At 38.9% G+C, this 14,390-nt stretch overlaps 1 non-coding gene across 1 annotated transcript; it reads left to right on the top strand.

Moving 5' to 3' along the window:
• The first annotated feature begins 3,330 nt into the window (after nucleotides 1–3,330).
• Nucleotides 3,331–3,402, top strand: TRNAD-GUC (transfer RNA aspartic acid (anticodon GUC)). Its single transcript has one exon. It is a non-coding gene; the product is annotated as a tRNA-Asp (tRNA).
• Nucleotides 3,403–14,390: the final 10,988 nt, after the last annotated feature.

Raw genomic sequence — 14,390 nt, 5'->3', positions numbered from 1 at the left:
ATAAGTGAGCTAAAATCAAATAATGGCCTCAATCACTCTCTTGGTATGTATCTATATTCTATATTCTATATTCTATAATTGGACATATAGATTAAAACAAAGTAAAGAATACCAGAATATAAAAGAAGGGCGGAACACACAGGAATAAAAATTATGGTTTGAATGTAACCATACAATTAAGCTCAAAACTCACAGGCTATGTGTTTTCTAGCTCAAAAATCATTTATCACTTATGTATGTCATGCAGGTTTAGTTAAAAATTCTCATTATTCTCAATGTAAAACTTATATTGAATGGCTTTAAAGTTCTAGTATTTCTCCTTGATGAAGTGTTGTTAACTAACATGTAATGCTATATATACAAGGTGTGGGTTGTTTTGATTCTGTTTAAGTCTCTAGTTTACTTCCTTTTTCTTTTCAATCTATTCTGAATTATCTTATGCTAAAAAAGGGTAAACTATACTAATCAATCCACAATTTCTATAACTAATAAGTTAGAATTGCAACTAAGTGGCTAAAATATGAACTAAAAATGCAAAATGCAGAAATAGAGTAAAAATACATAAACAGTAGCAATGTATAAATACTCAGAAAATAAAAATAAAAATAAAGAGAAAAATACAGAAAAATAGCCAAAATAAAAGAAAAAGAGTCTGTAGTGGTTCACCAAAGTAATACGCCAGAGATGGCGACCTCCCCACACTTAAAATTAAGCATCGTCCCTGATGCTCACTCAAGCAGGGTGTGAAGGGGTGACATCACTGGAAGGGATGGTAGCTGGTATCTCTATGGTGGCTGGCTGGGGGTCTGGCTGCTGTAGAGGAGGGGCTGTCTGAATGGGGATCTCAGGATCTATAACCTGGATCTGATGTGGGACCTCTGCCTATGATGCCGCCTGCTCGGTGTCTGCCTGAGGATGGGTCTCAGCCTTGGGCGCATCCGCATCCTCCTCAGAAGCCTCGGATGGTGTGTCAGGCTCGGAGGGGATGTCACCGGATCGTATCATTAGCTTCAGGTGCTCATAGCATCGCTTGTTGCGACGCTCCATCTGGTCAAGTCGTCAAAACAAGCGGTGCACCAGATGATAGACAGGCTCTGTGGCAGGTGGAGGTGCAGTGGTGGTGGCAGGGGTGGATGGTGCAGCAGTGGAGGAAGAGGAATTGGGGAAGAAGAGAGGGAGAAGAGGAATTAGGGGGGCTGCGCGAATGTAGGGTTTCGCGTGACTGGGGGGGGTTATATTTTTGAATCCACGCGGCCGCGTGGGGTACGCGGTCACGTGGTTGGGGGTGAAAATGGGGTGACGCGATCGCGTTGGGTGCGCGATCACATGGAGGGGGAAAAGAAGGGATGACGCGATCACATGGGGCATGCGATCGCGTCGCTGAAAATTGTGCTAAACGCACAAATCCAGCGTCGTTCCAGTGCAACTCTCTGTCTCCTATTGGGAATTGTGCAATCCATGCGACGCGATCGCGTCGCTCACGCGGTCTCGTGGGATTGGTTTTGTGCATGGGACGCGATCGCATGGGCATGCGATCGCGTGGGCCATTTTGTGTTAGACGCACAACGGCCGCACGACTCCAGCCTAACTTTCTGGACGTTGGATGTTTACGCCGATCTCCAGGTCATGCGGCCGCATGGATGACGCGGTCGTGTGGGAAGTGTAGTTCGCCATTTGACGTGGTCGCATGGGGCATGCGGTCGCGTCGCGCAACCCTTTTTTATGCAGAATGCGGAATGCAATATGCAGAATGCAGTGCTTAATACGAATGCTATGCATGATTCCAGGTTCAATAAAAATAAAATAAAATTCAAAAACAAACAAAACTAAATAAAATTAAAATTGCAAAAGGAACGATCATACCATGGTGGGTTGTCTCCCACCTAGCACTTTTAGTTAAAGTCCTTAAGTTGGACATTAGATGAGCTTCCTGTTATGGTGGCTTGTGTTTAAACTCATCCAGAAATCTCCACCAGTGCTTGGAATGCCAGTAGCCTCCGGGGTCCCAAACTAGGCATGTAAAGCTTCTGAGCAGCTTCAAACAGAATTTTAGGCTCCCGGGGTGACGAATGTCAGAATAGATTCCAGGATCCCAAGCCTTGTTTTTAAATCCGCCTCCGTCTTGATCTCCATGTTTCCATCCGGGCGGTTTAAAAAGTAAATTCTCACCATGGTAACTAAACGTTTTCCGAGATCCATTCAATTGAGCATGATACCAATCCGTGCACTTCAAGTTGAAGCGTGGAACCTTATTGAACCTTGTACGCCAGCTCTAAGAACGAGCCATGTCCCTCTTACTCTTAAAGCCGCAGAGAGCTCTAAGTTGGCCATCTGTTTCAAGCAAACCGTATTCAAGTGAAAAAGTAAAGTTAAAAGTTAAGGATTGTACCCACTTGAAGCTTGTATTAGGTGGTAATGGCCTTGGGGAAGATGTTTCTGGTGGTTCTGTAAGTTCTACTCCCTAGTAATCTTCTGTGAATTCCTCCACTTCTTTGCAAGGGTCTTCAAATGCATCATCACCCTAGTCAAAGTCTTCTATGTCTTCCTCGTCACTTGAGTCATAGATTGGAGGTTGAGAGAAATCTACCTCTGCATCATCCTCGTATTCGTTTGGAGAAGATTCGTCGATCTCAGAGAACTCACTTACAGATGCAAGTTCATTACTAAGAGAACTTGACTTGTGACTATCATCATCAAGAGAATTTGCTTCTTGGATTATTCTGTCTGATTCTTCATAAACGACTTGCCTTGGGGATTGTGCAATATCCTCCTTAGCATCAACTATAACGTCCTTGACGGAGTTCTCCTCAACTCTGGATTCCCATAGAGGTTCAGCGTCTCCTAGATCTTCAACCAACTCTTCTTCTTGTACAATGACAGCTTCTTCTAATTGTTCTAGTACGAACTCATTCTCTGTCTTGTCCAATAGAATTTCTAATATTTCCTTCATGATACGCTCTTCATTAGATTGTCCACATGGGGCTGTGGTTGGTTCTTGAATGTTCGCACGTCTGGAAGCTAATTGAATTACTGCTTGCTCCAGTTGTCGAATGGTTGTTTGAAGTTTATTTACTGTTGCCTTGAGGCGAACCTCTGATTCTCGGGGTGATGGATTTGGACATGAGACATAGGGAAGTGGTGGTGCTTGGGGGTGATTGGATTGGAACTGGGGTAGGAAAGGATCATACGGTGGCGAATGGTGAAGAGAAGCTTGCGAGTGTGGTGGTTCGAGGTTATGTTGAGAATATGGTCTATAGGCACGGGGTGGGGCTTGTTGGTAGTTACAAGGTTGTCCACCATATCTATCAGTTGGGTATGCATTGTAGAATGGTCGTTGTAGTATAGTGGTAAGTATTCCCGCCTGTCACGCGGGTGACCCGGGTTCGATCCCCGACAACGGCGCCATTTTGACGTTAGGATTTTTGCCAGTAAGAAATTTCATAAAAATAATCGCGTTGTATATATAGTCTCTAAACTGACAGAAATCCCTTCGTACAAACGTTTTGGTTGTCACAAGTAACAAATTCCTTAAAATTGATAACCGAGTATTTAAACCTCGGGTCATCTTCTCAAGGAACTGCAGGGAGGTATGTTCGGAGATTGCAAATTTGGGGTTTTAAGAATGAGGAACAAATATGACAATTGATTTAAATAGCAATTAAAATAAATAAATAAATACTGTAAAGCAAACTTTTGGCAAGGTATGAGAAATTAGAAGTCCAGGCTTAGTTATTCTTATCAACAACAGTGAAAGTTGAATCTTAATTCCACTTAGTCAACCTTTACTAAAGTAAAGGAAAGTCAAGGGACTAATTAGTTTGATCTTCGAATCCTATTTATTTCCTAAGAAAAGGTTGGGATTATTGAAGCTCAGTTCAATTAGCAAAGATAACAGTTATCAATTATGTTGAGATAAGATAACTCCTGAGTTACTGCTTTCTTAATCAAGACCAAAAGAAGAAAAAGTAAATTTGCTGGAATAAAAATGCCTTCAGATGTAAAGCAACAATAACATCAATTAGAGAAAGCAATCATAAACTGAAATACCTCAAATAGTATTAATAAGAGAAATTTTCATCTAACATGAAGAGTTCATAAACTAGATTGGAAGAATAAATAAAAATAAAGAACCTGGGATTGAGAGTTACTCCTAAAACTAAGAGAAGTCCTAAATCCTAAGAGAGAGAGGAGAGAACCTCTCTCAAAACTAGATCTAAAACATGGGAAATAAAATTGGCAATCTCCCTCTGAATGGATGTATTCCCTCACTTCATAACCTCTGGTCTATGCCTTCTGGACTTGGATTTGGGCCAAAAAGGGCTTCAGAATTTGCTATGAGCGTTTTCTGCAATTTCTGGTGCGTAGCCTCTGTCACGCGTTCGCGTGGGTCACGCGGTCGCGTCGTTCGGAGCTTTTCCTTGCCACACGGTCGCGTCAGTCATGCGGCCGCGTCGCTGCTTCTTTGTGCTTGGCATGCGATCGCGTCGTCCATGCGATCGCGTGGATGCCAGTTTCTTCAGAAGCTCCGTTTTGTACTTTCCTTCCATTTTTGTATGTTTCCCTTCCATCCTTTGAGTCATTCCTGCCTTAGAAGATCTGAAACTACTCAACACACTAATCACGGCATCGAATGGAATTAAGGGTGATTAAAATAATTAATTTAGAAGCATAGGAAACATGTTTTTCACATACATCACATAATAAGGAAGGGAAAGTAAAACCATGCAATTAACATGAATAAGTGGATAAAGGATTGAATAAATCACTCAAACTAAGCACAAAATATATCATAAAATATGGGTTTATCAGACGACATGGTGGCAAAGACACCCTAAGAAGGTTCATATTGTGCGGACTTGATCGGGGTTTTTAAACAAGTCCGAGAATATAACATGAGGCTAAATCCAGAGAAATGTGCTTTCGAAGTTCAAGAAAAAAAATTCCTCGGATTCATGTTGACATCCTAAGAAATTGAAGCAAACCCTGAAAAGTGCAGCACCATCCTTAACATGGCAAGCCCAAAATCAATAAGGAAGGTCCAATAATTAACAGGAAGATTTTATAATCACCCCCAATACTACAAATCCCAGAAGTTGGTAAACAGTTAAATTTATATTTATTTGTTTCTAACCATGCTATAAGTTTGGTTCTCATTATTGAAACAGAAAAAATTCAAAGGCCGGTATACTTCATCAGCAAAATCCTGCAACCGGCCAAACAGAGACACCCAAAGGTAGAGCAACTGGTGTTAGCTCTAATAACTACTGCTAGAAGGTTGAGACATTATTTCCAAAGCCATACAATAATTATACGAACAGACCAACCCCTTCAGAAAATCTTAACTAAACCAGAGGTAGTCGGAAGATTGATTAAATGGTCCATTGAGCTTTTTGCATTCGACATCCAATATCAATTAAGGCCAGCCTTAAAATCACAAGTACTAGCCAACTTCATCTCAGACCCGCAACTCCAAGAACCCACTTGAAAGCTACATATAGACGGCGCATCCAACAATGAGGGTAGTGGAGCCGGAATACTACTACAAGACGAAGCCATGATGATAGTTAAACAATCATTGCAATTCTCCTTCAATGCCAATAATAACCAAGCAGAGTATGAAGCTCTACTGGTCGGGCTCAAGCTCGCTTGCAACCTACAGATATCACGGCTCACGGTGTACTGTGACTCTGTCTTAGTTGTACAGCAGATCAATGGAACTTTTCAGATACAAGATCCTTTGCTTGAACAATATTGGCTCATGGAGAATGATCTCATTTCAAAATTCATTAAATTTAAAATTATTCATATACATAGGGAACATAATACCCGTGCCGACATCTTATCTAAACTAGCAACCACTAGAAAAAGCACACACCCACCAATACTATCACAATTAATGCTAGAAAAACCTAGCGTAGATTTAACATGCATATTAAGTGTCACATAGGTGGATGATTGGAGATCCCCCATCCTCAAATGCATCAGCCAAGGGGTTATTCCCCCAGAGAAATCAAACCCACGACTTTTTCAAAGAAGAGTGAGTTTTTACACAATCATTGGTACCATTCTATAGGTCTAATGTTCCGGGTGAATGAAGGTACTCTTTTTTCCACTCATGAGCTTTTTTCCCATACTGGGTTTTACTTAGAGAGGGTTTTAACGACGCCGGACGCCAATCATACTCATGTATTTCGTGAACATAATAAAGAAGTCACAAATGCCATTTCTTCTTTATATTTCCAAATGACATGTTGACATATATTACCAAAATATTCAAACTGTTGATAAAGCAGATAAAGTAACAACCAAGCTTCATACTTGGAAACTATCAATCAAACAAAATACAAAACAAAACCGATCTTACGAAATCGACAAAAGCAAAAATAGTTCAAAACTAGACAAAAGCTAAAAACATTATCACTAAGTAAAATCAGTCCTCTTTTTCACCAATGCTTGAACTTTCATTTCCTTTTTCGCCCATAGCATCATCATCGACTAGCTCTTTGTTCACAACCACCTTTGTCCCATCCAACTTCCCAACATCTGTGTCTGCGCACACAATCCTGACTTGAGAAACTGATCCATAAGCATCTTTAGTTATTTTTAGTTATTATTTCTTTGAATAAATTTAGTGATCTCTTGCTTTTAGTAAAATTTTCATGCTTTTAATAAATGTTTCTTGGAGTTTCCTTTTTTGTACAAAGATTAGTGATTTTCTTATTTTAATTGAGATTTTTGTATTTTAATCGATTTGTCTTGAAGTTGCTTTGTGCTTTAATATGTGTAGAAAATTATTGAAAGATTTTAATCAAGGACAAAGGAGGAGAAGGACAATCAAAGAAGACTTTGGGTGAAGCAAGAAAGGTGGCATGCAAAAAGGAAACAACCCCCACGGAAGCAAGAGTTAGAAACAAGCCTAGAAAAGTTCAAAGAAAAATTACAACCTTGACCTCTTCATACTCCTACAAGGATAACTTGAGCTATAAGGATTCAAATGAAGCGGTTCTAGTGGCATTAGAAAGCCAAATTTTAGAACTTTTCAATGATATATAATACTCTATAGTAGACGCTGAATCTAAGGGTGTAAATCAAGGCTGGCGTGTTGCACGCTAGGACTAACCTCTTCATACTCCAACAAGGATAACTTGAGCTACAAAGGTCCAAATTAAGCACCTTTAGTGGCACTAAAAAGCTAACTTCTAGATCTTCTCAACAATATATAATAGTCTATAGTGACATTCAATTTAGACCATGAACAACGAACATATTTGGGCTAAAAAAAGCATCTTGAAACCTAATGTGTTGCACGCCAAGACAAGGGAGCATTTGTTTTAAAAATGCCACCAAAATGCACCCTCCAAGAGCAAAACTGGCATGTCACACGCCAGCACCAAGTTTTGCACGCTAGAAAAGGCACCTCCCTGGAATAATTGATAAGATGGCGCGTTACACGCCAAGACTAGGGTGTGTTGCATGCTAAGGACATACCTCCAGACTCATTAAATATGTGGTGTGTTACATGCCAGATCTCAAGGGGCATGCAGCCACAACACGCCTTCACCCCTCCTTTTTAATGGGCATGTCACACATCTTATTCCCAAGTGCAACACGCCAATCTCCCAAGTTCAACACTCCCACTTCCAAGACCATTCTGTAAAACAGAGCTTTACACCTAGGATGTAAAACAGAGGTGGTGAGGCGCTACGACCTCTAAAAGAAAAATTACATATATAATATAGAGAAAAAGGTTTATAACTAGGAGCCTTTGAAGAAAGGGATAAAGCAAAACCGTTAAATTGAAAAGCGTAACGCTCACGAAGCGATAAAGCATACGAAGCAAGATAGAACAAGCTAAGGAGTTAATATACCAAGAGTTCTAAAATACATATAACAAAACTCAAGACTTGGCTCGCAAAGATAAATCGGCCTGAGCGAATAAGTGCATATACATATAGATATACAGGAAGACCCAAAATACAGAGTTACAAAAACCTGAGTCTCCAAAATCACCTCTAAGAGGGATTAAGACAGCATATATATAATAAGTGGAGATAATAAGCATCTAAGCAAATACAAATAACCAAAATAAACCCAAAAGATAAAGATCTTCGCAACATCAGAAGCTTCCAGCATGCTTCAACGAGGTGCCGCCTGTCCTGCATCTGAAAACCACAAAACCTGCATAGGTGAGAACCGGAGGTTCTCAACATGGTAACAGTGCCCACATATCTAATATATAATGTCCTGGAAAAGTTGAAGGCAATCCTAGAACTTTCAACAGATAATTAAAGCTTAAAACATAACTAAACCATAGAATTAAAATAGTCAACTAACTAAAGGTCTTCAAAGCTATCTAAAACTCCCCCTCTCCAATTCCTCCGAACCTCCCAACCACCAACGGAACCAAATGCAACAAATACAATTATTACAAACAGAGAAATCACAAACAGGGTTCAAATATAGCAGATAATCAAGTAGCATTTAGTTATGCAATCACTTAGGCAATCCAAACAAGACATATAGATGCATATGATGTATGGCTGTCCTAGTGGCTATTGAGTCTCATCTGTCGGTTATAGAGCCAACCCGACAAGTCCTGGTAGCTAACCATTGGACTGTCCCTCTGTCGCGCATCCCCAACTCGAGTAATTCTCAACCATAAGCATAATCATAATCATAATCATAATCATAATCATACAACACCCACACTGGTGTTTATCCACGGGGGTGAGCTCATCCGGAACTTTCACAGTGTCCGGCCACCCTTGCGACATAGGGTCAGCAGAGTATCGAGTCTCAACCTGGAGCACGTGGTGGCTAGTCACTGCTTTCATCCAGGAAAACTCGTATCTCAGATAATCATTTCACATTCATTCATAACGTTCCATAATCATTCATTCTGAACATATCGTCACTTATACATCATATAATTCCACTTTTGATACATCACACATCATAATCCGAGGCAAGTGGGGCTAAACCACAACCCTTGCATCCACCCGGGGAGCCTCTATACTAACCAACCTGGAGCAAGTAGGGTGAAACCACAACCCTTGCATCTACCCAGGAGGTACATTCTCATATGCCCAGGAGGAACTAAGGAGGGGATCCTAACCTCCCACCATCTCGCTGGGGTGATTTTACAATACCAGGAGGAACAAAGAAGGGGATCCTCATCTTCCACCATCTCTCTGGGGTCGTACTTTCAAGAAAGAGAGCTCAAGATAAAATAATCATTCACATTCACATTTTCATTTCCAGTCATAAATCACAATTTATCATAGCCATCTGCCTCATAACATAATCCATAACCAGCCAATAATCATTATTAAATACAACCCTTCGGCTCATGGCTTACACCTCACTTCCATCACTACCCTCAACAACTCATACAATAATCATTAATCATAATTCATCATTAACTCTCCCCTTACTTCACCCTCAAACTATCCCCATTCCTAGCTTATTCTTAATTACTAGGCATTCTATTATGATGTAGAACTAAACGGATAAAAATGGAGGCTTAGAAGTTTAAAATTCGGTTTTTAATAAACACAAAAGTCATATTTGCTGAAAATAGAGTCATGGAGTATTACAAGCTTGCTGGGAAAGTGAAACATTTAAAAACAAGGTTTTTATAAGAAAACAGAGCAATGTGCGTACGCACAGGGTGTGCGTGCGCACGCCTAGAAGGATTTTCAGAAAGTGTGCGTGCGGACAAGGCTGTGCATATACACAGGAAGCAAAATTTTCATTGTTGAGTGCATACACAGATCGTGCGAACGCCCCCAACAGAACGCCCTTCCCAGCGTGTGCGTGCGCACAAGGCTGTGCGCGCGCACAGCTTGCAAAACTTCCTTGGTTGTGTGTGCGCACCAAGCGTGCTAACGCTCCCAAAAGCAGCCATATCCCTGTGTGTGCGTACACATAAGGCTGTGCATGTGCACAGGTCCAAAAATCCACAGGGTGTGCGTGCGCACAAGGCTGTGTGTGCACACATACCAGAAATCACAAATTCTGCAGTATTTACAGAATTCAGATTTCTGACCCAAACTTCCAACGATCATATCTCTCTCTACAAAGTTCAGATTTTTACAAAATTTATACCAATTTAAAGCTCTTTAAATTATCTTTGATTTGATATAAAATGCATTAAATTTCAAAAACGGTAGCTCAAGATATGATCCGTTAAAGTTCATCAAAAATTCATTTTTACAAAAGTTCCCTAAATTCTCAACTTACCACAATTTTCAACCAAAACCAATAAGGCTCAACTTTCAAAACAAACTCTTCTCAAACCTCTTTTAATTCAACCAACACTTTATCAATTCAACCTCAACCACATTCCAACTTTCTCATACAATCTACAACCTACTAAATTTATTCACTTTAATCAAACTCAAACTCAATATTTCAAGTACAATAATAGGCAATACACATTCATCACCTTACCAATTCCCCATTCTCATCAAATTCCAACCAATGCTTCCAATTCCACAATATGCAATATCAAATATCCATATCAAGCCCAATCTCAACTTCAAATCAACATACCAATCATCATCATCATATACAATTCACAAGCACTAACAACAAGAACATCATTTACACCCTCCAAAACCAATAATCACATAATAAATATTATCCATTTTAACCAATCAGCCATCGTCACAAATTCAATTCCTATCCTAGGGTCACTAGCCTAAGTTTTCACATTACATTACATTTTAGATATAGAAAACCGAAACCATACCTCGGCCGATTCCCCGCTCAACCCAGAACACCTCCAATTTCACTTTTTCCTCAATTTTCAAGGCTTCAACACCTCCAAGATCAGATTTTCAGCACCACAAGCCCACTCCAGGCTTTCCAATACCTCAGTCAAACTTTAATATTCACATACACACTACCTAAACCACAATTATCACATCCAAACACAGCAACTCAATACCCAAATGCCTAAATTAAGAAATTTCATTAGGGTTTGAGATCTCTTACCTTACCCAAGGATCAAAGAGGCAAGACTAAACCTTTTCTTCAAGCTATTTGGATCCTATAACATCAAATAGCCTAAAATCTCAACACTTTTTACCCAAAAATTTGAATTCAAGGGCTGAGAAAACTGAACTGAAATCGTGGCTTACCTCAAGAAAAAAGTTTTGGACTTTGTAGAGCTCGGCAACGCGGTTGCGTGGTCACAAACGGTGCGGCAATCGGAGCTTTGGATCAAAAGTTAATCAAGGATTGAAGATCAAGCTAGGTTTTTTTTTTTTTTTTGCTTTTGGAAGTGTTCTTCTCTTCCATGGCTGAGCTTCAGCGTGTTTTGCTGAAGAAGAGAGGAAGATGGTTGTTTTAAATGTGTTTGGGCTGAGTTGGGTTGGGTCTTGGGCCCATTTTGGGTCCGGTTCAACCGGTTCGGCTCAATCTTGGGCCAAATTTATTAAAATTAGTGTCAAAATTTTCGTTTTAATTTTCTCTATTATATTAAACCATAAAAATTACATTTTTAAATTTCTAGAATAAATTCTAATTTATGTGTTAATTAGTCATTAATTAACCGGATTTTACACATTCCAAGCCCAACTAAGTGAAGTCACAATTAGTAATTCATTAAGGCTGAATATCCAATTACAAGCAAGAATGGTCACTAGTAATAGTTAGTTAGAAAAGATTGAATTTTATATAATTTGAATTTGATTTGCATTTGAATTCTAGGATAGTTATAAAAGTCCCGAGAGAAAGCTCTATTGGGAAATAGTTCAATTTTGATTTGAGTTTTATGCTCCTCTGGAAAGAATGGGTTATAGAACTATGCTTGAAAGCTCTTTCTCATAATTCTTATGGTTTTAAATTTGGATTTGATAAGTGACATTCAATCAACCAGATTTGGATCTTAAGATTTGTGTGGTTTTGAATCAGAGAATGTGCTTCACATCATTTCATAAATAATTGATCAAAGAATTAGCAATTGATTAAGTCAAGGAAAATTGAATCACCAAGAAATTGGGATTTAATTACTTATGATTTGTCAGAGATCTATCTTGCATGAATGAGGTAGAAGTAAGAATCATTAATCCTGAGAATTGAGCGTCTCCAAACCTTAACGCTTTTAACTAAATTACCTTCTCCTCCATTTAATTGTTTTCATTCAATTGCTTCCATCTAATTACTTTCGTTTAGTTTCTGTTATTTAATAGCTTTTATTTAATCGCTTTCATTTAATTACTGTTAGTTAATTGCTTCCATTTTATTGTCTTCAATGTACTACTTTTATTTTATTATTTTCGTTTATTTGTGCTCATTTATTTGTTTTTTTTTAATTCATAGTTGCTTCATTTAATTGTTCTTATCTCCATTAGTTCATTGCCTTCATTTAATTTAACTATTGTTTCATCTAGATCTTTAATTTTGAATTGAACAATGCCTGACCACATTTTGAATTGTTTAACTAGATTAATCAATTAATCATTGTTTCTTAATTCGTTAATCCTCGTGGGAATGATAATCCACTCACTGTTGTATTACTTCATATGATTCAGTGCACTTTTTAATAGTTTGCGAATTTTCCGCATCAGAAACTGCTCAGTCAAATCCTTGAGCAAAAGCCTCATACACCTCGGTCTCTAACTCCTTCACTCGCGCACCTAGCTGATCATTCTTGACCTTCAATTTCTTCAATTCACCTTCTGTTGACAGCTAAAGGCCTTTTATATCGGTCAGCTTCGAGTCCTTTTGCTTCAGAGAAGAAGAAAGTTCAACAACTTTCTTTTCTTTTTCATCCACAACCATAGTCAGCTCCTCAATGGTCACAACATCTTTCATTTCCTTTTCAGAAGCCAGCTCCTATGTCCGTCTGATTGACACAAGACGAGCTTTAATGACCTAAAAAATACATAAGTTAGACAAAAATCAAGTGAAAATTTCACTATGAAAAAAAAACAAATATACTTGTAGAAAGCGGCTAGCCCCTATATGTTCAATTTCATTAATCATTTTGACGTCAGCAAGGAATTGGCCAATTGGTCGGCAAGGGCCATAAAGGAAAACAACCTAGACCAAAGAGACTTAGCATGATCATCTTCAAGATATTCATGCAACCTTTTCTATGATTCATATGTAGTCTCCACCAACTGTAGATTCGCATCATTATTGTCCTTTAAATCAACAACTTCGACCGTCTTCTCTTTAATAGTCGGCTGCCCTCTCTTTCGTTTTGCTTTTAGTTTCAATTTAGATTGAGTAGCACCCATACCGGTGTCATTATCCACATTTATTGTCGACCCCTCTTTTTCGTTTTTCTTCCTTTGACTGAAAAAGACCAGCTGTCATTATGGTCGGAGCTTTCTCTCCTACAAGGAAAACCGAGCTATATTAATACACAAATAAGAAAAAAAAGCATATTCTTGGAAAAACTACAGTTACCTATATAATCTAATACCGCTTGCTTATCCATATCCCACTTCAATAACTCAGCAATAGATAACAGCTCTTTAGACTCCATTCCATAAATTAAAAATTCCATAACTAACACACCTATCTTCAACATCTATACTTGCACAGGCTCAAAAGACCATGAAAGAGGAAACCTCTCCTCGAGGTATTCATTTGGATAAAACAGAAATTCGTCTAATACACCCCTAATTTTAACAAATATTATTTTGAAATCTTTAAACAATGATTTATATAAAGCAAAAATCGATCTACTAGGATGACTACTTAAGTTCACCCATAGGCCCTACCAACCCCTTTTACTTGAAACAACGAAAACAACAGTCTTAGAGATGGGGTTGCTCCAGCAATTTTATCAAAATTTTAAAAGCCCTGACGAAGCCCCAGGAGCTAAGATGTAACTGCGTTGGAGCACAGTTTAACCAATACAAAATGCCACATTGAAATTCCGAGAACGACAACCTAACACCTAGCTCCGTCAACAAGCAGCTATACAAGTAAAAGTAAGGCTAGCCACTCAACTTCTCAGACACACGATCATTCTCCCCACACGACAACACTTCTATGTTTATTTGGCTACCTTCCCTGACCCAAACCTCTGAACCTAGCACCTTCACCGACTCGACATCGTTAAACTGAGACACATGACTCTTCACATTATCGTCCACCCAACAACAAGGGTCACTCTCATCAATTACTACTTTTTCCTTTTCCATTGTCCTAACACTAAGAAGAACTCAGGGAAGCAAACAAATAGAGAAACCAAGGCTCACTTTTTTTTACTCATTTTGGGGGACAAAAGAGAGTTAAATTTTTTTTTCTTCAAAACTTCCACAAGTATTAACTTGGAAAAAAGAATACCCTTTTAAGACCATGGTGAAAAATCAAACGGTTGTGTACAATCAAGCGTTTTTAATCTAAACCCCTGATCCCATACCCTT

The sequence above is a fragment of the Arachis ipaensis genome, chromosome B1, assembly GCF_059453495.1.
Source record: "Arachis ipaensis isolate K30076 ecotype BB chromosome B1, ASM5945349v1, whole genome shotgun sequence".
Taxonomy (NCBI): domain Eukaryota; kingdom Viridiplantae; phylum Streptophyta; class Magnoliopsida; order Fabales; family Fabaceae; genus Arachis; species Arachis ipaensis.
Note: the sequence above shows the minus strand (reverse complement) of the source record. Positions and strands in the feature narration are given on the sequence as shown.